This window comes from Cervus elaphus, chromosome 3, assembly GCF_910594005.1.
Source record: "Cervus elaphus chromosome 3, mCerEla1.1, whole genome shotgun sequence".
NCBI classification, from domain to species: domain Eukaryota; kingdom Metazoa; phylum Chordata; class Mammalia; order Artiodactyla; family Cervidae; genus Cervus; species Cervus elaphus.
In genome coordinates this window covers 2594755-2620136 of record NC_057817.1, presented here as the reverse complement: position 1 = coordinate 2620136, position 25382 = coordinate 2594755, and the positions used below count along the sequence as shown (strand labels likewise).

At 40.7% G+C, this 25382-nt stretch overlaps 1 protein-coding gene across 2 annotated transcripts in view; it reads left to right on the top strand.

Annotated features, from left to right (window-relative positions):
- TSPAN8 (tetraspanin 8) overlaps positions 1-25382 on the top strand; it is a 278796-nt gene that overhangs the window by 188313 nt on the left and 65101 nt on the right. Inside the window, exon 1 of one of the 2 annotated variants that reach the window (XM_043879414.1) lies at positions 20564-20635. The exons of the other annotated variant lie outside the window; for it this stretch is intronic. The gene's annotated coding sequence lies outside the window, so the exon portion shown is untranslated. Of the gene's footprint in view, positions 1-20563; positions 20636-25382 lie in introns of those variants that run through there. 2 annotated transcript variants of the gene reach the window in all.

Genomic DNA, 25382 nt, shown 5'->3' with positions numbered 1-25382 from the left:
CTAAGAATCTGTAATTTCTTCCAGGTTATTTATTTTATTGCCATAAGGTTGTTCATAATAGTCTCTTATAATCCTTTGTATTTCTGTACTGTCTGTTATAACCTCTCCTTAATCATTTCTAATTTTGTTGATTTGATTATTCTCTCTTTTTTAAATGAGTCTGGTTAGTTCAGTTCAGCTTAGTTCAGTCGCTCAGTTGTGTCTGACCCTTTGTGACCCCATGGACTGCAGCACGTCAGGCCTCCCTGTCCATCACCAACTCCTGGAATTTACTCAAAGTCATGGCCATCCATCAGTTATGCCATCCAACCATCTCATCCTTCATTGTCCCCTTATCCTCCCGCCTTTGATCTTTCCAAGCATCAGGATCTTTTCAAATAAGTCAGTGCTTCGCATCAGCTGGCCACACTATTGGAGTTTCAGCTTCAGGATCAGTTCTTCCAATGAATATTCAGGACTGATTTCTTTTGGGATGGACTGGCTGGATCTCCTTGCAGTCCAAGGGACTCTCAAGAGTCTTCTCCAACACCACAGTTCAAAAGCATCAATTTTTTGGTGCTCAGATTTCTTTATAGTTCAACTCTCACATCTATAGATGACTACTGGAAAAACCATAACCTTGACTAGATGGGCCTTTGTTGGCAAAGTTATGTCTCTGCTTTTTAATATACTCTCTAGGTTGGTCATAACTTTTTCCCCAAGGAGTAAGATTCTTTTTATTTCATGGCTGCAATCACCATCTGCAGTGATTTTGGAACTCCCCAAAATAAAGTCTGCTATTGTTTCCACTGTTTCCCCATCTATTTGCCATGAAGTGATGGGACCGGATGCCATGATCTTAGTTTTCTGAATGTTGAGCTTTAAGCCAACTTTTTCACTCTCCTCTTTCACTTTCATCAAGTGGCTCTTTAGTTTTTCATTGCTTTCTGCCATAAGGGTGGTGTCAACTGCATATATGAGAGCATTGATATATCTCCCGGCAATCTTGATGCCAGCTTGTGCTTCTTCCAGACCAGCGTTTCTCATGAGGTACTCTGCATAGAAGTTAAATAAGCAGGGTGACAATATACACCCTTACCCCTTTTCCTATTTGGAACCAGTCTGTTGTTCCATGTCTAGTTCTAACTGTTGCTTCCTGACCTGCATACGGATTTCTCAAGAGGCAGGTCAGGTGGTCTCTTTAAGAATTTTCAACAGTTTGTTGTGATCCACACTGTCAAAGGCTTTGTCGTAGTCAATAAAGCAGAAACAGATGTTTTTCTGGAACTCTCTTGCTTTTTCGATGATCCAGCGGATGTTGATAATTTGATCTCTGGTTCCTCTGCCTTTTCTAAATCCAACTTGAACTTCTGGAAGTTCATGGTTCACGTATTGCTGAAGCCTGGCTTGGAGAATTTTGAGCATTACTTTACTAGCGTGTGAGATGAGTGCAATTGTGCAGTAGTTTGAGAATTCTTTGACTTTGCCTTTCTTTGGGATTGGAATGAAAACTGACATTTTCCAGTCCTGTGGCCACTACTGAGTTTTCCATATTTGCTGGCATATTGAGTGTAGCACTTTCACTGCATCATCTTTTAGGATTTGAAGTAGCTCAGCTGGAACTCCATCACCTCCACCAGCTTTGTTCGTAGTGATGCTTCCTAAGGCCCACTTGACTTCACATTCCAGGATATCTGGCTCTGTGAGTGATCACACTATCATGATTATTTGAGTCATGAAGATCTTTTTTGTATAGTTCTTCTGTGTATTCTTGCCACCTCTTTTTAATATCTTCTGCTTCTGTTATGTCCATACCATTTCTGTCCTTCATTGAGCCCATCTTTGCATGGAATGTTCCCTTGGTATCTCTAATTTTCTTGAATAGATCTCTAGTCTTTCCCATTCTATTGTTTTCCTCTCTATCTTTGCACTGGTCACTGAGGAAGGCTTTCTTATCTCTTCTTGCCATTCTTTGGAACTCTGCATTCAAATGGGTATATCTTTCCTTTTCTCCTTTGCTTTTTGCTTCTTTTCTTTTCACAGCTATTTGTAAGGCCTCCTCAGACAGCCATTTTGCTTTTTTTTGCATTTCTTTTTTTGGGGGGATGGTCTTGATCCCTGTTTGCTATACAGTGTCACAATCTCTGTCCATAGTTCATCGGGCATTCTGTCTATCAGATCTAGTCCCTTAATCTATTTCACTTCCATTTATAATCTTTAGGGATTGAATTTAGGTCATACCTGAATGGTCTAGTGGTTCTCCTCGCTTTCTTCAATTTAAGTCTTAATTTGGCAATAAGGAGTTCATGATCTGAGCCACAGTCAGCTTCCAGTCTTGTTTTTGCTGACTATATAGAACTTCTTCATCTTTGGCTGCAAAGAATATAATCAATCTGATTTCTGTGCTGCCCATCTGGTGATGTCCATGTGTAGAGTCTTCTCTTGTGCTGTTGGAAGAGGGTGTTTGCTATGACCATGCGTTCTCTTGGCAAAACTCTGTTAGCATTTGCCCTGCTTCATTCTGTACTCCAAGCCAAATTTGCCTGTTATTCCAGGTATTTCTTGACTTCCCACTTTTGCATTCCAGTCCCCTATAATGAAAAGAACATCTTTTTTGGGTGTTAGTTGTAGAAGGTCTCGTACGTCTTCAGAGAACCATTCAACTTCAGCTTCTTCAGCATTACTGGTCTGGGCATAGACTTGGATTACCATGATATTGAATGGTTGCCTTGGAGATGAACAGAGATCATCCTGCCATTTTTGAGACTGCATCCTAGTACTGCATTTCAGACTCTTGTTGACTATGATGGCTGCTGCATTTCTTCTAAGGGATTCTTGTCCACAGTAGTAGATGGTCATTGGAGTGAAATTCACCCATTCCAGTCCATCTTATTCGCTGAATCCTAGAATGTTGACATTCACTCTTGCCATCTCCTGTTTGACCACTTCCAATTTGCCTTGATTCATGGACCTAACATTCCAGCTTCTTATGCAATATTGCTCTTTACAGCATCTGACCTTGCTTCTATCACCAGACACATCCACAGCTGGGTGTTGTTTTTGCTTTGGCTCTGTCTCTTCATTTTTTCTGGAGTTATTTCTCCACTGATCTCCAGTAGCATATTGGGCACCTACCGACCTGGGGAGTTAATCTTTCAGTATCTTATCTTTTTGTCTTTGCATACTGTTCATGGGATGCTCAAGGTAAGAATATTGAAGACTGTCTAAGGGTTTGTCAATTTTTTTTATCTTCTCGAACAACCGGCTTTTAGTTTTATTAATCTTAACTATTGTTTCTTTCATTTCTTTTTCATTTATCTCTGCTTGAATATTTATGAATCCTTTCCTTGTACTAAGTTTGGCTTTTCCCCCTTCTTTTTACAGTTACTTTAGGTGTAAAGTTAGGTTGTCTATTCTATGCTTTTCTTGTTTCTTGAAGTAGGATTGTATTGCTATATACTTCCCTCTTAGAACTGCTTTTGCTGCATCCGATAGGTTTTGAGTTGTGTTTTCATTGTTATTTGTTTCTAGAAATTTTTTGATTTCCCTTTTGATTTCTTCAGTGAAAGTGAAAGTGAAGTCGCTCAATCATTCCAACCCTTTTTGACTCCATGGACTGTAGCCTACCAGGATCCTGTGTCCATGGGATTTTCCAGGCAAGAGTACTGGAGTGGGTTGCCATTTACTTGTTGGTTATTTAGCAATGTTTTGTTTAATCTCCATGTGTTGGTGTTTCTTACAGGTTTTTTTCTTGTTATTGATATCTAGTCTCATAGCATTGCAGTCAGAGAAGATGCTTGATATGATTTCAATTTTCTTCAGTTTAATGACGTTTGATTTGTGACCAAGATGTTGTCTATGCTGGTGAATGTTCCATGTGCACTTGAGAAGAAGGTGTATTCTTCTGCATTTGGATGGAATGCCTGAAGATATCAATGAGACCTATGTCATCTAATGTTTCATTTAAGACTTGTGTTTCCTTATTAATTTTCTGTTTTGATGGTCTATCCATTGGTGTGAGTGGGGAGTTAAAGTCTCCCACTATTATTGTGTTACTGTCAATTTCTCCTTTTATGTCTGTTAGTGTTTGTCTTATGTATTGAGGTGCTCCTATGCTGGGTGCATAGATATTTACAATTATATGTCTTCCTCTTGATTTGGTCCCTTGGTCATTATGTAGTGTTCTTCCTTATCTCTTGTAATCTCTTGCAAATTGGAAGTGGTCAAACAGGAGATGGCAAGGGCAAATGTTTACATTTTAGGAATCAGGGAATTAAAATGGACTGGAATGGGTGAATTTAACTCATTAAGAAGAAGTTATTTTTAGGTCTATTTTGTCTGGTATAAGGATTGCTACTCCAGCTTTCTTTTGCTTCCCATTTGCATGGAATACATTTTTCCATCCTCTCACTTTCAGTTTATATGTGTCTTGAGGTCTGAAGTGGGTTTTTTATAGACAGCATATATATGGGTCTTTTTTTTTTTTTTTTATCCATTCAGCCAGTCTGTGTCTTTTGGTTGGAGCATTTAATCCATTTGCATTTAAAGTAATTATTGATATGTATGTTCCTATTGCCATTTTATAATTGTTTGGGGTTGATTTTGTAGATCTTTTTTCTTCTGTTGTATTTCTTGTCTATATAAGTCCATTTAACATTTGTTGTAAAGCAGGTTTGGTGGTACTTAATTCTCTTAACTTTTGCTTGTCTGAACAGGTTTTTTATTTCTCCATCACTTTTGAATAAGACCCTTGCTGGGTACAGTAATCTTGGTTGTAGATTTTTTCCCTTTCAGTACTTTAAATATATCCTGCCATTCCATTCTGGCCTGCAGAGTTTCTGCTGAAAGATCAGCTAGTAAACATCTGTGGTTTCCCTTGTATGTTATTTGTTGCTTCCTTCTTGCTGCTTTTAATATTCTTTCTCTGTGTTTAGTCTTTCTTAGTTTGATTAGTATGTGTCTAGGTGTGTTTCTCCTTGGGTTTCTCCTGTATCAGACTCTTTGTGCCTCTTGGACTTGATTGGCTACTTCCTTTACCATGTTGGGGAAATTTTAAACTATAATCTCTTTAAAAGTTTTCTCATACCCTTTCTTTTTCTCTTCTTCTGGGACCCCTATAATTCAAATGTTGGTGTGTTTGATATGGTCCTAGAGGTCTCTGAGACTGCCCTCAGCTCTTTTCATTCTTTTTACTCTGTTCTGCTCTTCAGAAGTTACTTACACCATTTTATTTTCCAACTCACTGATTCATTCTTCTGCTTCAGATATTCTGGTATTGATTCCTTCTAGAGTATTTTTTATTTCAGCAATTGTGTTGTTTTTCTCTGTATGCTTATTCTTTAGTTCCTCTAGGTCTTTGTTAATTGATTCTTGCACTTTACCCATTTTGTTTTAAGGGTTTTGATCGTCTTTACTGTCACTATTCTGAGTTCTTTTTCAGGCAGTTCTCCTGTTTCCTCTTCATTTATTTGGACCTCTGTGTTTCTAGTTTGTTCCTTCATCTGTGCAGTATTTCTCTGCCTTTTCTTTTCTTTCTTTTTTTTTAAAGTTATTGTGTTTGAGGTCTCCTTTTTCCAGGCTTCAAGGAAAGTTGAATTCTTTCCTTGAAGAAGGTTGAATTCTTTCTTCCTTTTGGTTTCTGCCCTGCTAAGGTTGGCCCAGTGGTTTGTGTGAGCTTTGTATAGGGGGAGATTTGTGCTGAGTTTTTGTTTGTCTGTTTGTTTTTCCTCTGATGGGCACGGCTGAGTGAGGTGGTTCTCCTGTCTGCTGCTGATTGTATTTGTGTTTCTGTTTTGTTTGTTGGTTAGATGGGGCATCCTGCACAGGGTGCTGCTGGTGTTTGGGTGATGCTGGGTCTTGTATTGAAGTGGTTTCCTCTGTGTGAGTTCTCACTGTCTGGTACTCCCTAGGGTTAGTTCTCTGGCAGTATAGGGTCTTGGAGTCAGTGCTCCCACTCCAAAGGCCCTGGGTTTGATCTCTGGTCAGGAACAAAGATTCCACAAGTGGTGTGTTATGGCATTAGGGGAGAGTAAAACAAATATCCAAAAATGAGAAACCAAAGACGAACCCCAGACAAATGGCAGTTACAAAATCAAGCAAATAATAATTAAAATAATGGAATATACACCCATGAGCACCATGAGAACAGTCCAACAAAAATAAAGTATGGTAGATTGTTCCAGTGAACAAAGGAAATAAAAAATTATATTTACTGGTTAAGAACAAAACTAACTTAAGCACAAACTGGAAAACAAAACTGAAGCAAGGTGCTGGTTGAGGAATAAAGCAGTGAAAATAAAACTAACAAATATGTTTGGAGGAAAGGAGAGAAAGAAAAGAAAGAAAGAATAGATATACAAAGTTAAATAGAGGTAGATAAAGAAGATTTATATATGTTAAAGATTAACTGCAAGGGGAAAAGAACAGTAGGAAAAGCAAACAAAAGAGTAAATGTAGAAAAAATAATAATAGGTTTAAAAATTAAAAATAAAAAAAGAGAAAAAAAAAAAAAAAAGAGGAAAACTCCACAGAACTGCAAAAGCCCGACATAGAGGCAGAGGTTTATGACAACAGTAAAAAATTTGACTGAGGAAAAATAAAAAAGTTGACAACTACACCAGGGGTGGGGGGGGGTGGTGAAGGAGAAAAAAGAAGAAAATCCAAAAGAATCTGCAGAACAAGTCAAAAACTAAAAATAATGAATGGTTTTCTTGAGTCTCTGCTGTTAGAATCCTTTTCCTTGCTGGGAATCACAGTCCACCTCACCTCCCTAGGATGCCCTCCAACTCTGCGCTGATCTCTGGACTTGCTGTGGGGGCAGCTCAGAGTCTAACCTGGTCTTACTCCTGTGTGTTCTTGCCTCCAATGTCCACAGCTATCAGAGCTAGTGTGTCTTCTTTTGTGGGAGCGCTCAGTGACCTTTTATATATCCCATAGACACAGAGTCTGCTTAGTTGACCATGTGGATTTAATCTGCAGGTTGTAAGGTGGGTGGGGTGGTTTTGGGTCGTCTTCCTTAGCCACACTGCCCCCGGGTTTCAATTGTGGTTTTATTTCCACCTCTACACGTGGGTCGTCCGCTGGGGGTTTAGCTCCTGAGGCTGCCCTGGAGGTCTTGGGTTTGCCCCTGTGAGGACCAGATGTAGAGGTGGTGCAGCTGCTTGGGTCACAGGGGTTCTGGCAGCACCAGGTACCCAGGGGGGTTGGCGGCTAGGGTAGTATGAAATATAGTGCTCTAGAAGGGTATGGCCACCAGTATTGGCCAATACGCTCCAGTATTCTTGCCTGGAGAACCCCTCTCTGACAGAGAAGCATGGCAGGCCACAGTCTACAGGGTCGCAAAGAGTCGGACAGGACCAAAGCAACTCTACGTGCATAAGCACAAGACTTTCTTTTCTTTTTTTTTTTCCTGTGTCAGCTCTGCCCCAGTGAGAGTTGAGCGTGAAGGTGGTGCAGCTGCTTGGCTTCCCGGGACCTTGGCAGCGCCAGGTGTTCAGGGACACAGACTGCCTCTGCAGCAGGAGTTATGGCCTGATCAGAGTCTTTTCTCGAGCCTCTTGTAGCTGGAGATCAGAAGACCTCTTTGGCCAGTCTTTCTCCATAGCTCCACCTGTTCAGGCACTTAGAGGGATTGCTTGCCTAGGGACCTTCTCTGTTGTTGGGCGCATCGGGCATATCGGGCATATCGAGGGGCACCCTGGGCGGGGTTCTACTCTGTAGTTCAGTGTGTTGGGTGTTTGATGGGCCAGCCTCTCTATTGTTCAGCTGCCAATGCTGGCATGTGGAGAGAGAGAGGCAATGGTGATGGCTCCACCCTTTACGCATGACTCAGCAGTATCACCTTGCTTCCATGGCTGCCTGGTTTTCCAACACAGGCATTTCCCACCACGATCTCCTCCCTCACATCCCCTCAATCCGTCTCTCTGCAGTCAACAGCAGCCCTTGCCCTGGGATTGCTCCACAATTCTTAAACTCTATCTCCCAGCTGCTGCACCTTCCAGGAGACCCGTATTCCTGCCTTGGATATGTATAGGTCCAGCAAGGACTGTCTGATTCTCATTCCATTTAGGCTGCCACAGATCAGCTGTTTCACTCTCAGCCTTAAATGTTTCTCCTCTGACTCAGACAGTTGCCCCACTGTGGGGATCGGACCCCTGCTTCAGTTCCCCCACCCACCGAGAGTAGGTCCAGTCCTGCTAACACTCCTTTTTCCCCCCAGTTCCTTCATCCCACCGAGCTTTGCATGGTTCTATATACTCTTTCCCACTGGTCAGGTCCTCCTGTCCGCTCTCAGCTGGTGTTCTGCATGCGCTTCTGTGTCTAAGGTATACTTCTGGTATTTCTGATGTATCTGTGGAGAGATATGTACTCCACGTCCACCTACTCTTCTGCCATCTTGTTCTCCTAGGTTTTCTCTTTTTATTGCCACCATCCTAGCTTCACCTTTTCGTTATTTCCTTCCTAGCTACATCTTCATGGACTTCTCTATCCTCAGTTTGTCTCTGCTCCAATCTAGCCATAATTCACTTTTAGACTAAGTTTTCTGAAGTCCTGGTCGATTAACAACACTACTCAAAATCCTTCAATTGTTCCTCCCTTCCCACAAACTCTGACCTCGGAGCACAAGTTTTCAATAGGGTGACTGTAATGCCTCAATTTGCCTGGGATGGTCTCAGGGTACTTCTGTTGTCCCAATGTAATTAGTGTGACTTTATTCACTCCCCAAAGTGCTCTGGTTTTGATACTACATTATATTGACGTCCTAACTTTTAATCACTCGATTCTCCTGTCTCTGTGTGCATGTGTGCTATGTCGCTTCAGTCATGTCCAACTCTTTGCAACCCTATGGACTGTAGCCCATTAGGCTTCTGTGTCTATGGGGTTCTCCAGGCAAGAATTCTGGAGTGGATTGCCGTGTCTTCCTCCAGGGGATCTTCCCTACTCAGGGATTGAACCAGCATCTCTTACGGTCTCCTGAATTGGCAGGTGGTTCTTTACTATTAGCACCACCTGGGAAGTTATACATCCGATAACTAAATTAACTGAAGTATGTAAAAAGTTACTGGTGAATGGAGGAATTGGGTACAGGTAGAAAGTAAATCTTTTTCCTCAAACAATCAAAAACTAAATATAAATTACTTGGGATCTATTACCCTATCTAAAATTTGTTTTCTTCTGCCATTTACATGAGAAGTGGAGTTTTTGATTCTAACTCTAGTAAGAAAATCTACCTTTGTATTGTTTATGTAGCTCATTTTGTTTCACACAGATGGGAATAGTCTTATCCGGGACCTGATAAACAGCACATTAATAATTTGTTAATGTGAGAAATCTTCAGCTAAGTAATTATATAGAAATTTAAAGAACTTTGAAGTGGTTGAAACACTTATATGTGAGCTCCTTCAGCAAAAAAGGTTGTATCTATTTTTTAATCCAACTGTACAAGTACAGTTCTTGTATATAAATGGTGTCAAATAGAAATTAAAGCATTCTCTGCCAGGTTATAGAACTGAAATTCAGACACTGCACTCTGATTTAACTATTTTTTCTTCCAGTTTTATTAGGATATAGTTGGCATACAGCACTGTATAAATTTAAGGTGTACAGCATAATTTGGTTTACATACATCATGAAGTGATTATTGCAATAAGTTTAGTGAGCATCCATCATATCATATAGATATAAAACTAAAGAGATAGATTTTTTTTTTATTGTAATGAGAACTCTTAAGGTTTACTCTCTTGACAACTTTCATATGTAACACAGGGCAAGGTCAATTTTCTTTATCATGTCACATATTACCTCCCTAAATGCTAATTAATCTTATAATTGGAAGTTTGTAACTTTTGACTGCTTTCACCCTATCCTCACACCCCCCCCCCCCACTGTCCCACTTCCCAGCTGTCATGAGCACAAATGCAGTATCTTTTTCTATGAGTTTGTTATTGAAGTAAAATTGACCTAAAATACTATGTTAGTTCCTGTTACATAACATAGTGATTTGATATTTCTGTACATTTTGAACTGATCACCACCATAAGTCTTGTTATGATATGTCACCATACCAAGATACTTTTGACTATATCCCCCACACTGTACATTTCATACCCATGGCTCATTTATTTAGCAGCTGGAAATTTATACATCATAATCTGCCTCTTTGAATTGCTCCTGTTGGGGACTCTCTGTGCTTCCTGGACCTGGAATTCTGTTTTCCTTCCCAAGTTAAGAAAGTTTTCAGTTATTATGTCTTCCAAGTATATTCTCTGCCCCTTTCTCTGTCTCTTCTCCTAGGACCCCTACAATGCAAATGTTAGTATGCTTGATGTTGTCTCAGATGTCTCTTAAACTGTTCTCATTTGTTTTTATTTGTCCTCTTGTCTTTTTTCTGTTCAGCTTCAGTGTTTTTTCCATTACTCTGTCTTCCAGCTTGCTTATCTATTCCTTGGTATCATCTAATCTACTGTTGATATCTTCTAATGTATTTTTCATTTCAGTTATTGTATACTTCATCTCTATTTGTTTCTTCTTTATATTTTCCAACTCTCACTCTCTTCTAATTTCTCACTCAATTCTAACTTCTCACTCTGTTCATCCAATCTTTTCCTGATTTCTTTGGACATCTTTACAATCATCACTTTGAACTCTTTGTTGGGTAGATTGCCTAGCTGCCCTTTAGTTGTTGTTCTGGGGTTTTGTCTTGTTCCTTCTCTTTGAACATGTTCCTCTGTTATCTTGTTTTTATTGCTATGTTTGTGGTAGGTTGGTTACATTCTTTGACTGTGGAGAAGTGGCCTTCTGTAGGAGACATCCTATGTGCCCCAGCAACACTCTCTCTTCTGGTCACCAGAGCTACATGCTCTAGGGGAGTCCGCTCTGTGGACTGAGTGGTGCCCTCTTCTGTTGTGGGTGGCTGGCCCTGGACGGGTTGTTTTCCATACTGTGCCTTGCGTGGAGGTTGTTGGTTTCTGATTGGCAAGGCTGGGTCATGAGATGCCTGGCTGTGGAGCCCAGGGAGGGGGTGGGCTAGTCCAACACTAGTGCAGGCTCACTGCTAGGGGAGCCTGGTTTGGATGTGGGTGATCGTCGGGCTGAGATTTCTGGATCTAGTGTTGGCCTGCTAATGGGTGTGGCTGGTTCCTCATACAGCTAGTTGGAGGGTTTGTGGTGTCCCTAGGCTGGCCTGTTGATGAGCTGGCTGGCTAAGGGGTTCAAGCTAGTATTGGAGCTAGTGTTGGCCTGCTGGTGGGTGGACTGGGTCCTGACACAGCAGGCTGCAGGCTGAGGTGGTTTTGGGGCTGGTGTCTGCCTACTGGTGGGCAGAACTGGGTCCTGGGGTCTCTGGCTGTAGGACCTGGGATTCCCAGGGCTATTGGGCAAGGCATCCTGGGACTGGTGCTTGCTCACTGTGGGTGAGGCTGGGTCCTGGGGTTAGTGCTGGCTCACTGGAATTCATTACACTTTCCAGAGTAGAGTCTTGTGTTCCTGAAGAGAACAGATGTGTGAATCATCTCCATCTTTACACCTCCACAGGCTTCCCTCTGCCTACACGAAAAGTCCAAACTCCTTGGCAGAGCTTGTGACTCTTGCGTGTCTCTTTTTGCCCAGGAAATATCCACCCTCGACTTTCCTGGGAGCCGCACCACTCCTGTTACTTTGGGGAAATACCCAGGTCCAATGCCTGCAGGCCTGAACATTTTCAATTTTGAGTGAAGAGAAAGAAGGACTGAAAGTTGTTGGAAGTGGTTTGTTTCAGGCACAAATTGTAGATTCTGTTGCTGACACACATTCTAGATTAAGGCACTTTAAGATGGGACCATCTGCTCCAGTTATCTGGAATTACTTAGCTGTCAGGAGTCTTTCAATGACTCGCTTATTCATTGTTATCCACAACCTGTCAATAAATTGTCTTCTTCTTTTTCCCTGTTTTCTTTGGCTTAATTTGACAAAACTTTGCTTGTCCTGACTAGACAAAACTGCTAACCAAATGGGGCTGGCACAAAATTCTTTCATGATCTGACCCCGAGGTAGCTAACCAGAAGCCACTTTCTGACTTTGGTTCCTAAAATGGGACATGTTTAGAAAACAAGACTCAGGAGTCTTTCTTATCTACCAAATGAATTCCTAGTTCCTCAGTGCTGGGCTCTGGCACCTGTCTGGTAAACTTCCCTGGTCTTTTTCCCCACACAATTCTGCATCCTGTGTGTACATAGCAAGAATAGAAATCAACTTTTATTATGTGTCCAAGACCATGCTAAGCATTTTTAACTCATTAACTAATTTACTTATTCCTACTGTCTAATAAAAATAAGTATGGTTATTACCATTCCATCTTATGGATGCTGAACAGGGGCAGAAGGTTAAGTAATAACCTAAAGCTCAACTAGTTAGCGGCACAGCTTGGATTGTAACCTTGCCATTCAAGGCTGTGAATCACTGTGTTGTACTGACTCCTGGAGGTTCTTTACGATGGCCCTTTTGAATGTGTTCACATGCTTATCTCCACCCCCAGGCTGAAATTCTGTTGAGGGCAAGGATTTTTGCTTTGTTCAACATTGTAATTCCAGATCACAGCAGGTACCAAGCATACAGAGGAGACTCAGTAAATGAGAGAATGAACCAGTGAATAAATTCTCTGTGGCACCTGTAACACTTAATCACTTATTTGATGTATGCAATTACTTTATTTCTTCATTCTGAGATGCATGTTTTAAAAACTGCTTCTGAAATTAGAAAATATCTTACAAATGTATATATTTAATATGGTGGCTTTATGCCCCTCATCATCTTGAAAAATGATATTACAGTGATACATCCCACAATCCACAGAATCAAGGAAATATCAGGATAATTTTGGTTACACCTATTGCAAACCATAGCAATTGAGCGCCTCATTGGTGCCTCCCTTCTGAAACATCACCTCTGTCTGTCTGGCTCACTCTTACTAAATTGGGTTGTTCCTGTTCATTTCATTGAACCTCATGAGTTTCCCCCCCCAAACCAGGGTTGTATCCGTAGATGGATGATTGCTTGTTACCATGGTATTAATAAATTAATCTGGCCTTGAAATGGGCCAAGACAAGTTTAGATATCAGATGAAATGAGTTTGGAAGCATTGAAGCCTGGGCCTTTGTGGGTGAGGAATCAAGTGCATAAAAAGGGACCATGGTTTGATTACCTTCTTTACCTGCCTCCTCGTGTGGTCACAGAATGTGTGACCACAAAGACATCACTTTGTCTTCATTGTTTTCATCACAGTCTACCTGCCCTTGCATAAGAGTTACTTTTGGAGAATATGCTCAGGAAAACCAATCACTTTTCCCCTCCCCCAGTTCTAAGTCTGAATAATATTTACAATCAGTGTGGTTTTCCTCATGGGCCTATTCCTTTCCTCTCAATCCTCACCCAATTAGAATGAGAACTGCATATTGGAGGTGCTGTTGCTGAAATGTCTCTTAAATATGCACTGATTTTTTTTTTCCCAGTCCCTGAGAAATAGCCTTTAAATTGCTGACCTTGTTCTCAGCCTCCTGGTGCCCTCTCTAGTCCTTCTTCTCTACTAGTTTTGACTAGTTACTATAGTAAAATCAATCCAATTTACTCATTCATTTGTTTAAAATACCTCTACTGCTTCTCCATTACTTTCCAAATGGAGACCCTTGCACATTGGTCGATATTCACAACCCAGTTTCTGTTGGGATTTTATGGAAAGATTCTAAACCATATTCTTTCACTGTTAGGATATCATAGACATTAAGTTATCCTATCAATTTAATGCAACATTTTCAAGGAGAAACAATAAACAAAACAAAGAAAACGGGTTTTGGTGGGGTTTGTTTTCAAACAAGTACATTAAAATGCATTCTGAGAGCTCAGTAGCTACTACATGGTTAGTAATTTTCCAAAATTGAATTCTTTTGGGTCAGCTGGAAGCCTTTTTTAATTGTGAGTGAGCACCTAACCAGAGATCTATAGAGGTGACATTTTTTTTTCCTCAGAGAATTTGATTGTTATTTGCAGAAGAGCAAAAGAAGCAAATCTTCCTCAATCTGTGCAAAACATTTCATTGGTTTACCTCAGCTATATAAGTAAGAGAAAGTATGAGTCATTTTCTTGTTAGAAGGGTATAACTAGCTCTTTTATATTTTGACCTATTTAAACCCATACCCAGGAACACTATCTTCAGCCTGGGGGAGGAGATGGTGTTGGGCAGGGTGCTGTGGTGAAGGAAGGCCTGGCACTCTGGGAAGAGGTGTACAGATCATCAGAAAGCAAGCATCTGATACAGCAGATCTGGAACCTCAGCCCTGGCTGCTGCCCCGGGGCAGAGGAGGGCACAGAGTCCTCTGTCAGGGGCCATGGAGGGTGGCTCTGGTAGTCTCAGGGCATCACATCCCAAGCTGCCCAACACCAGAGGGTTCCACATTTGGGAAACCAATACGCATCCTGACCCCAGAGCATTTGTTTTCACATTTCACTTTTTATTAGTCACTGTTAGTCAAAAAAGAGATATTTTAAGTCTTGAGTATTGATTTGGGTCACACATACTGTAAAGGCCCTCATTTCCATCTCTCCCCATCCTTGAAAAACAATAACCCAAGTGACAGCTTCTTTAAAGACTTAGTCTGCTGCTGTTACTTCATAGCAGCTGGAATTTATCCTCCCAGCATTAGGAGTCTATGATCATAAGTTAGGATTGGGGAACTGTCTCAGTTTCTTTTTGGCTCAGAGCTACCTCTTGCCTTAAGTACAACATTTATAGAAGGTACATTTAAGTGCAGCTTCTAAGAGCAAGGTTTCCTTTAATAGGCTGCGTCTCCTATGACACAGCAAGGATCATGCAACCTTCTCTCAGAATCCACGATGAGAGGTGAGAGGGCTCCTGCAGAACTAACCAAAGGAACAAATTTATAAGGGGATCAGAACTATGGAAAAAACCCGCTTGGATTGAATTGTTTTTCTCTCTCTTCAGATTTTCAGAGAAAGAAGCAAATGGCTGTAGCATACCTTTACAAAGAGATTTGTTTAAAATTTTAAAACAAGGCTTCCCTGGTGACTCAGTGGTGAAGAGTCTGCCTGCCAGTGTAGGAAACACGGGGTTCAACCCCTGATCCGGGAAGATCCCACATACTGTGGAGCAACGAAGCCCTTGCGCCACAACTGCTGACCCTGCGCTCCGCAGCCTGAAAACTGCAACTGCTGAGCCCCTGTGCTGAAACCACTGAAGCCCTAGCACCCTAAAGTCCACGCTCCACTGCAAGAAAAGCCACCGCAGGGAGAAGCCTGTGCACCTCAACTGGAGAGTAGCCTGCACGCGGGGAAACTAGAGGAAAGCCCACGCAGAAAGGAAGACCCAGTGCAGCCAAAAAGCCATCAATCATTAAATAAATAAAGTATAAATTTTTTTTAAACAAGCAAATAATTTTGAAAGTATATCTTGCAGGTGAAGTCTCTCCTCACCTTTAGAAGGAGGATAGCAAAAAAGGACAGTGCCTAGTACCTTACGGTACTCAAAAATGGTTTTGTAAATAAACAAAGCTTGCTCTCTTTGTGCATTCAGCTGACTCCCTGTATCTTCTCATAGAGGAAAGCCCATGCAGAAAGGAAAACCCAGTGCAGCCAAAAAGCCATCAATCATTAAATAAATAAAGTATAAATTTTTTTTAAACAAGCAAATAATTTTGAAAGTATATCTTGCAGGTGAAGTCTCCCCTCACCTTTAGAAGGAGGATAGCAAAAAAGGACAGTGCCTAGTACCTTACGGTACTCAAAAATGGTTTTGTAAATAAATAAAGCTTGCCCTCTTTGTGCATTTAGCTGACTCCCTGTATCTTCTCAATCTTTTAGCTTCAGTATTTTTTCTACATATACTTATCTCTAATGTCCAGAATGTCAGTGTTAATTATAAAGCTAATACTTACAAGCTTATATAGAATTACTGTTACTAAACTTACACAGAATTAGTGTTACGTGTGTGTTTTTGTGTATATACATATGTGTGTGTTGTTGTTTAGCCACTAAGTCATGTCTGGCTCTTATGCTACTCATGGACTGTAGCCGTTGCAGGCTCCTCTGTGTGTGTATCTCTACACAATAATACTAATAGCATAAGAATTAGGTGTTACTATTATTCTAATTTTAAAGACATTATACTGAGGCATAGAAGGAATTCCCAGGTGGCTCAGGAGTAAGGAATCCGCCTGCCGCATGCAGGACCTGCAGGAGATGAGGGTTTGATCCCTGTGTCAAATCCCCTGGAGGAGGAAATGGCAACCCACTCCAGTATTCTTGCCTGGAAAATTCCATGAACAGAGGACCCTGGTGGACTACAGTTCAGGAGGTCACAAAGAGTAGGATATGACTGAGAGACTGTACATGCATGACTGAGGTATAGACGGGGTTAAAAAATTTGCAAAGTTACAACAAGTGACAGGATTCAGATCTGCACAGTCATTGCTAGGTCCTCAGTTACCAGAAAAAATCCCCTAAATCTGTTCCCACTTGAAGCAGGAAAGTGAATCCAGGTTTCTCAGTGTCTGGGAGCAGGGGTTTGTTGTATAATCTGAGTTTACCAGGAAGCCAATGACTGTGCCCTGGATTCTGACTTTACAGGACTTGACCAACACAGTCTGATCTCTTCAGAGAGGTTGACACTGATTGGAAGCCTGCTTTGTGCCTGATGCTTTCCTGAACCCTCTTCTAGACAGCATGTCATGGAATTCTCACAACAACCTATAGGGACGAATTCCTACTCATGTCTTACAGATGAGAACATTGAATCTTGGGAAGTGGACATCACTTTGTGAGGTCACACTGCTAGTAGATGGCTGAACTAGAACTCAGATCTGGACCCATCTGACTCTAGAGTTTACTTCATCCCTGATGTTACCCCCTATTTTTTAGACATTTCCAATCAATCTGCCTTTCCAACACTGTTAGTGGCAATATATTAATGACTGTATGTGGCCATTATAATGGCTGTAATGGCTGTATATGCCACTGTTAGTGGCATAATTAATGTATATTTTAATGAGCTGAGTGTTACACAGAGGATTTCTTGAGCTTTGTTCCTACCACAAAATATTAGTGAAGCAAATGGTAGGATCTCTTGCCAAACTTAAATTGGGACTGCTCATTTTATGTATTTTTCTTGAACATGGTTGATTGACCATCACAACCATTACATTAGTGTTGAACAACCAATATATTCTGGTTACAAACGTGAGAAAAAAATATAAGCAAAGGATCTGGTAGGCAGTCAACTCAGTGTATCACTATACTGCAGATTTGAATATAGGCTATTTTGAATGTAAATGGATACTTCTGAAATTCCCAACTAAATTTGACTTTCTTACTAGAGTCCAACTGACCTTTTATTTTAAAATTGGCTATTATTAGCACAGGGATAATGCTCAATCATATTTCTGTGTTTGTAAGCATCATGAAGGTAAAGGTTCTGGTTTCCAAATTGAATTGAGGAAGAGCTCAGTAAATGCTATGAATTTACTTAGTTACAAGAATCCACTTAGTCTGAAGTATGAAACTGATGAAGTTTGGGTGCTTCCTTCTTCTTGTTGACATTTTTCTTCTCCTTGAATGTCTGTTCACCCCAGGCCTCTACCACTTGTTTATGTTTGCTCTAAGCCCTGAGTAAAATAATCTGATCAGCACAAACATTGGTGACTTACTGATTTTTTTTTTTTGAGAAGTATTTGCAATTTCCAAAGGGAGTTAGAGGTAAGACTGAGTGTTCATGGTATTATACAGAACTTTCCTGTCTCTAATGGGCAGGGGGCCTCCAAGACCTGCGCACCAGTTCAGGAGCAGGTGATTGAGGTACTAGATAAGCTCTGTTAGAGGGGAGAATGCTGTGTTTCATGTGCAGACATCAATGTGGCATTGTGTGTGATGCCCACTATTATCTTCCCTTTAGTCTCATAGTGATTCCGTGGTGAAGGCAGGGTCAGAGATCAGAGCACCCACCACCTGGCTTCGGACTTGTATTCACTGCTCACCTTTGTCTTGGTGCCACGTGTGAGATGTTTGGTTTGGTTTCTCTCAGTGTATTCACTTGGCGCATTATCCCTTGCCACCGTCCCTTCCAGGGGAATCAGTGCTGAGAACAATGAATAACCACACAGTGTAACCCAGACAGACATCTCAACAGAGCTAGCGGAAAAGCCTCCATGATTTCCTAACATTCATCTAGAGATCAGCAAACTAAGGCTGTTGAGCCAAATACTGGGGAATGCTTGTTTTTGTACACCAAAGAGCTAAGAGTGACTTTTACATTTTTAAACATTTGAGGGGAAAAAAAGAAAAGAAGAATATTTTGTGATATGTGAAAATTATGAAATTTAAATATCAGTGACCATAAAGTTTCATTGGAACAGAGCCACACTCTTCATGTACCTATTGTTTACGACTGCTTTTATACAATAATGGCAGAGTTGTGTAACTTTGACAAAGGCCTGCAAAGCTTAAAATATTTATTATCTGACCTTCCACAGGGAAAGTTTGCTGAATCCCAATTTAGTCACTCATTTGGCATCCACCAGGAGAGCTGCCTGGAAATCACTGTTAGGCAGACCCATGCCATTTTTCCCTTGTAGGCATCTGTTTTCTCTGGAAGTTCTGCTACCTTGATTAATTGCATCAGTGGATATTAATATTGGACAAGATAGCTTGTTGAGCCATCTAGGTTACCTGGTAATAGTGGTATGTTCTCAGTGGCTTGCCTGGGAATAATGAAACAGAAATAGCAGGAGCTATAACAGTCTTACAATGTAATTTCTCCTTTCGGTATACATTTCAGTGACTGAGTTTAAAAATCATTATGATTACAGGACAAAGCAAGATGAACACACAGTTCCTATCCATTTGGAAAATACAAACAAATGAAGGCCCAGAGAATTTAGACAACCATTCTAACAGCATATAGCTACTAAATGGGAAAACCAGGTCTAGAAACCCAGAATCTGACACCTCATTGCATTACGCTGCTACCCATGAATGGGACTGCCATATGTACAATATTGTGAAGAATGTGTTTATAGTTTTCAGCCCGGGGTTCTTCTTTTTACTCATTTCCCTGGAAAAGCAATATACAGGCATTTAGATAATTAAATTAGGTCTAATCTATCTACTTTCTTCATTTGTGGGTAATTAAAAGATTCTTGGGGGAATCCTCTTTTACTTGAGATGAGACTGTCCCTGGATGAAGCTTAGATCTAACACTGAAGGCATCTATGCCCTGAGATTGTCACCCCAATCAGTGAACCACAGATGCATACACTTCTGCTCTACAGAGATTTTTGTTTCCCCAGAGACATGACCCTCTTAAAATATAGGGTGTGTGTGTACAGTGCAGGCAGATTTTCTACTGTCTGAGACACTCAGGATGCCCTGCTGTGCAATGACACACCTGTGATAACGGCTGCCGTGTAAATAGACTCTGCTACCCATGGTTGTGGCAATGAGTTAGAGTTAGTGGATTTTGACACTGTACTTTCTGCACCACTAGTTTTTATAACTCAACCGTTCTTCCTGGAGATGATGAGTCTCTATTCTTCTAAATTGTTGTTTAGTCGCTAAGTCCCGTCGGACTCTTTTGTGACCCCGTGGACTGTAGCCTGTTAGACTCCTCTGTCCGTGGGATTTCCCAGGCAAGAATACTGGAGTGGGTTGCCATTTCCTTCTCCAGGGGATCTTCCTGACCCAGGGATCGAACCTGTATCTCCTGCATTGGCAGGCGGCTTCTTTACCACTGAGCCATCAGGGAAGCCCCACTTTTCGGGATATGTTGCCCCAGTAAAGAAGCACATGTGCAAAGCTGCATCCTAGACAAAGGAACAGTGTCAAGCTTCTGACCTTAGCCTGTATTATTTTATATACAGAAATTCACAGGAAAACAAAGAGGACCAGATGTGTGAAACTAAAAAGAATTAAAAGATTAATGCTACACACCCGAAATGTGTGTAAATTTAATGTCAACCTTTCCTTTAATTTTCAGGATTCAGTCTTGGCAGTTCTGCTTTATTGATGGTGATTCTATGTGTAATGTATGAACAAACATCTGATTAGTTTATTAGAGTAAAAGTGTAAATAGCACAGTCATGCCCGACTCCTTGGGGTCGCAAAGACCCCAAGGACAGAAGGAATTCTCCAGGCAAGGGTACCGGAAAGGTTTGCCATTTCCCTCTCTAGGGCATCTTACTGACCCAGGGATGGAATCTGGGTCTCCTGCATAGCAGGCAGATTCTTTATAGACTGAGCTACCAGGGAGGCATAGTATATTTATGTTCATCTTAACAGCTAAAATGTTTTAGTTTGTTCTTTTACTTTTGTCCATATGTCTTGGTTTTTTGCAGAAAATTGTTGAATTGTAACCAATTTGAAACAACCATAGTGGAGTAAGGTTATTCAAATAATGGTGGAACTGGGTGGGGTGGGTTGGGGTGGGTTGGAACAGGGCGGGGTTGCTCAGGAGGAGGGCTCATGGTGGCACTTTACAGGTTCCAACTTGAAGAGTGTGGGCTCATTGGCCAAATGATGTCACAATAGATAATGTATGTAAGATAGCATCACTATATTTCATATACTGAAGCCCGCAGAGCAAATGGAAGCTTCCTGTCTCTACACTGACTCCTGTCCCAGGGTAACTGATTAATGCTAATGATAATACAGCTAAGTATGCTGATTAGTTATGCCATAAAAAGCAACCAGGGAAATCTCTTAGAAAAAGTTCTCCCTCCTCCCCTCCTTCCCTCTCCCTCTCTCTTCCCTTCTCTTCTTACTTCCCTCCTGTCTTTCCTCCCTTCCTTTCTAACTGTTAAAACTTGTTTGTTCTCCCTATAAAAAGTACACTAATGTTGTTTATCCACTCTTATACTCACCTGGGACAAACAACAATTAACTTTGAACATGGAGACAGATGTCTGGGCAGACTTACCAGAAATCTGGTTAATCAAGTCTAGTCTGAAGACAAAACAGAAAGGATCACTCAGTAGTATTCCTGTGAGAGGAGGGACCTGCATTGCAGCTGTTCTCGCTAAGCTACTTGAAGATATTTTAAATGAAACAAACTGCTTTGATCAAACTGTAACATATGATGTAGTCTGAAATGAGAGAAGAGTATAAATCTCTGAAAGTCACACAAGTGATGAGATTTTTAAGTTTGAGGGTTTCCCTTGGGTGTGACAGCCTCATATTTGGGATGTTTTGCATAATTGAGTGTGGAACTATTTTTAATTTTAAAGTTGATTCTGGGTTTAGCTGGCATCAGTGTGCAAATTTATTTTTTATTTTCTAACAAGATAGGCTTGTATAGCTTCTAGAATCTTCCTTGTGGAAAAAAAAAATGTCTGTTAAAGTAGGCAGAGCTTTCTGAAGATGGTGCATATAGCATGCACAAACATACTCTATTTTTTGATGTCCTTAGTGTATTTAGATTTGGAGTAAACAGCCAGATAGCCATAGGAGGAAAATATAGTTTTATGTGATTTTTAAAAAGAAGTGAATTCTCCTTTTCTAACTCCTGAGCATGTGAGTTATTACAGTGACTTCATGTATACCAGTCCTCTGTCTGCTCCAACTGAAATAAATAAGGGCTCTTTCAACAGATAAGATTTGAGGAAAGTAGAAACCATGATTAAACAGTTCAGGTAGTGGAAATTTCCCATGAAACTTTTGTTTTGGGAAAGGAGGTGCCCAAGGACAGCTTTCACATTGATTCTACTTCAAAAAATCTCAAGGTCAGGATAATTTTGTGAGGCCAGTTTTCCATAGAAAACAGAGCATTGTTTCCTGGTTCTTGGTGAGAACAGGCTGTCCTTTGAATATTGCCAAGCAGAGAAACTCTTGCTTTATCAGGAAAGAAATGAAGTTGTTCAGGGAAATCATTTGTCTTTTAAAAGGACCAAGCACAGTTGTTTGCAGCATCCAAGGGACTGTTGAGCCTTGTGCTGGGAAACATGAGACTTATGAAGGAGTAATTTTTGTATGATCTTAAATTTATGTTCAATGAGCATCCTCATTCTGTTCCTCTATCATAAAAAAATAATGAGCTGAGTATAACCCATCATTTCCTGCATTAAGGATTCACTTTGTGTCTCCATTTAATAGTATACATATATAATTTCCTAAATCAATGCCATCAAGGGTCTTTAACAAAATTAATGAGAAATATTTACATCTCTTCATCACCTTTGGGCCATTTGCATAATAGCAACAGATAAGAGGAATACAGCTCTACATTCTGTTGTATTCCCAGCTTTTGTATTTCTCCCAAACTCTTAGGCTCAGCAGTTCTAAGTTGTTTAAGCAAGACATCACTTGGCCATTTTGAATCCCAGTTTTTCCCCCATAAAACATAGCACCATGGATAATCACAAATTGAGTTGTTAGTACAAAAGCAATTGTGGTTTTGGACCCTGAAATTTAAATCATTATAAAATTTAAATCATTATAACTAGGCTCAAACACATCTTTATTAATCAAAATAGAAACCATTTCAGTCAACATACTTTTGCCAAATGAGAAATAAGTTTGTTTATTCCTGTAGGGTAAAAATCATGCTTCAGGATTTGATGAACTCTTAGAAAGCACTTTGTGCATCCTGGCAGTTGTGGAAGCATTTTCCCTGCAAAAAGTTGTTGAGATGCTTGAAGAAGTGGTAGTCAGTTGGTGAGAGATCAGGTGAATGTGGCAGATGAGGCAAAACTTTGTAGCCCAGTTTGTTCAACCTTTGAAGCACTGACTGTGTGGGCATTGTCACAGAGAAGAATTAGGCCCATTCTGTTGACCAATGCCGGCTGCAGGCATTGCAGTTTTTGGTGCATCTTGATTTGCTGAGCCTGTTTCTCAGATGTATTGCTTTCACCAGGATTCAGAAAGTTGTAGTGGATCAGACGGGCCGCAGACCACCAAACAGTGACCGTGACCTTTTTTTGGGTGCAAGTTTGGCTTTGAGAAGTGATTTGGAGCTTCTTCTCCATCCAACCACTGAGCTGGTTGTTACTGGTTGTCGTATAAAATCCACTTTTTGTCGCATAGCACAATCTGATTGAGAATCGGTTCCTTGTTTTCGGGTAGAATAAGAGAAGATGACACTTCCAGATGACAACTGGATGCCAGCTCACAGGGCACCCACTTATTGAGCTTTTCACCTTTCCAATTTGCTTCAAATGCCAAACGACCATAGAGTGGTCGGTGTTGGCTCCGGCAATTTCTCGTGTAGTTGTAAGAGGATCAGTGTCAGTGATGGCTCTCAATTCGTTGTTGTCAAATTCCGATGACTAGCCACTGTGCTCCTCATCTTCAAGGTTCTTGTCTCCCTTGCAAAACTTCTAGAACCACCACTGTGCTGTACGTTTGTTAGTGGTTCCTGGGCCAAAGGTATTGTTGATGTTGTGAGTTGTCTCCAGTGCTTTACAATCCATTTTGAACTCAAGTAAGAAAACTGCTCAGATTTGCTTTTTGTCTAACATCATTTTCATAGTCTTAAATAAATATAAAAAAGCAACAAGTCATTAGCAAAAAAAAAAAAAAAAGTCAGAAATGCACATTAAAGTGATGTATAACATAACCACATTTATTTAAGAATGTATTCCAGTATCAAACAGCAAATTTCAACAATGCAAAAACTGCAGTTACTTTTGCACCAACTTCTATAATTCATAATGTTATTGCTAAATTTGAAAAAGTAACATAGAGTTTCTGGCATATGGGCATACATGTATACACATACACACACACAAATACACATGAGTCATCTCCAAGCCCTAAAGAATTCAGGAAGAATGTTTGTAATAGGAGGGAGGATTTATATGAGCTTTGTAGCAGATGTCAACTCTATTAAAGGCTTGCATTAAATATGCTGTGAAGCAAAGAGAAATGGCCATCTCTGGTGGACCAGTGCCCAGGTTTGAGCCTGAAATTCCCTCTGCTGTCCCGGCATGCTGGGAGCAAGAGAGGCACAGTACCTGCTGTTTTAGGACTCTGGAGGGAGACAAGCCCGGGTTTGAATCCTGGCTCAGGCACTTCCCATTTCTTAAAGTGAGGCCAGTACATATTCTACTTCTGCTCTAGGGTGGCTGTAAGGAGAATAACATAAGTTAATGAATGTAAAATGCTGACATGAGTAGATAAACAGTGTTTGACTCATTATAAATTCTTCATTAATGATAGTTATTTGTGTTTGAAGTGCAACCAGGAATTTTACAAGGCACATAAATGTGAGAAAGCTGAAATTGAAAATTTAACACCATCAAATAGGATGGAGACAATTGATTACTTTTTGCTCCCGCGTTACGATTTATCATTTGGAAGCTGTGATCTTACAGGACACTGACACCGTTGTTGGCATGATCGATTAACATGTCTCTAGAGATGCAAGGGGAAATGTAACTTGATGAACCTGTTGTTGAATTGCCATACCTAAATTAAATGTAGAGTTAAGCTGGTAGCTGCCACAAGGTACCACTGCTGCTGTATCCTTAAGAGAAGCCAACAGGAATAGATTTCTTTCAGTTACAAGAAAATTCCAAAACCTTCTTTGCTATGGTATCAGCATAGTTTCTTGGGAAGCTGGTGCCTATCAGTAAGTAAAAGAGGTATGTGTGTGTGTGTGTATGAAGTGAAGTTGCTCAGTCAGGTCCGACTCTTTGCGACCCCATGGACTAATGTAGCCCACCAGGCTCCTCCGTCCATGGGATTCTCCAGGCAAGAATACTGGAGTGGGTTGCCATTTCCTTCTCCAGGGGGTCTTCCCAACCCAGGGATTGAACCCGGGTCTCCTGCGTTGTAGGCAGATGCTTTACCCTCTGAGCCACCAGGGAAGCCCTGTGTGTGTATACATGAATGCAATCCCACATGCACTGTTGCATGAGTGACTTAAAAAGGTCAGGGATCACCAAGTGCATTGACCTCACAACATAAAAACAAAGGTAGTGGAGACTGATTTTGGATACTAGAAAGAGTATCTCAAATGTCTAGTGAAAATTCAAATCTCACAGTTCATTGAAAGTTGTATTCTTCCTGCTTTTCCCTCCCAAGATCACTTCATTTTTGTCTAACCACACACACTTTCCCACCCCTCCTCAAATTTCAGAAGACGTGTCCCCTCTTCTGTGCAAAGTTGTGCTTTCCAAGTCATTTCTCCCTACTCCATCAAGGGGAGGACCCTGTTCCCTTACAGTTTCCTCTCTCATTTATACTTGTGACTTCTTTGCATTTTCTGACTCTGACATTGCGACTCATGTAAATGCTCAAGAATTTCCTTATTTTTTTTTAAATAAAAGTTTTTTTTTTTTAATGTGGGCCATTTTAAAGTCTTTATTGAGTTTGCTACAATATTGCTTCTGTCTTATGTTTTAGGTTTTTTTTTTTTTTTTGGCCCTGAAGCA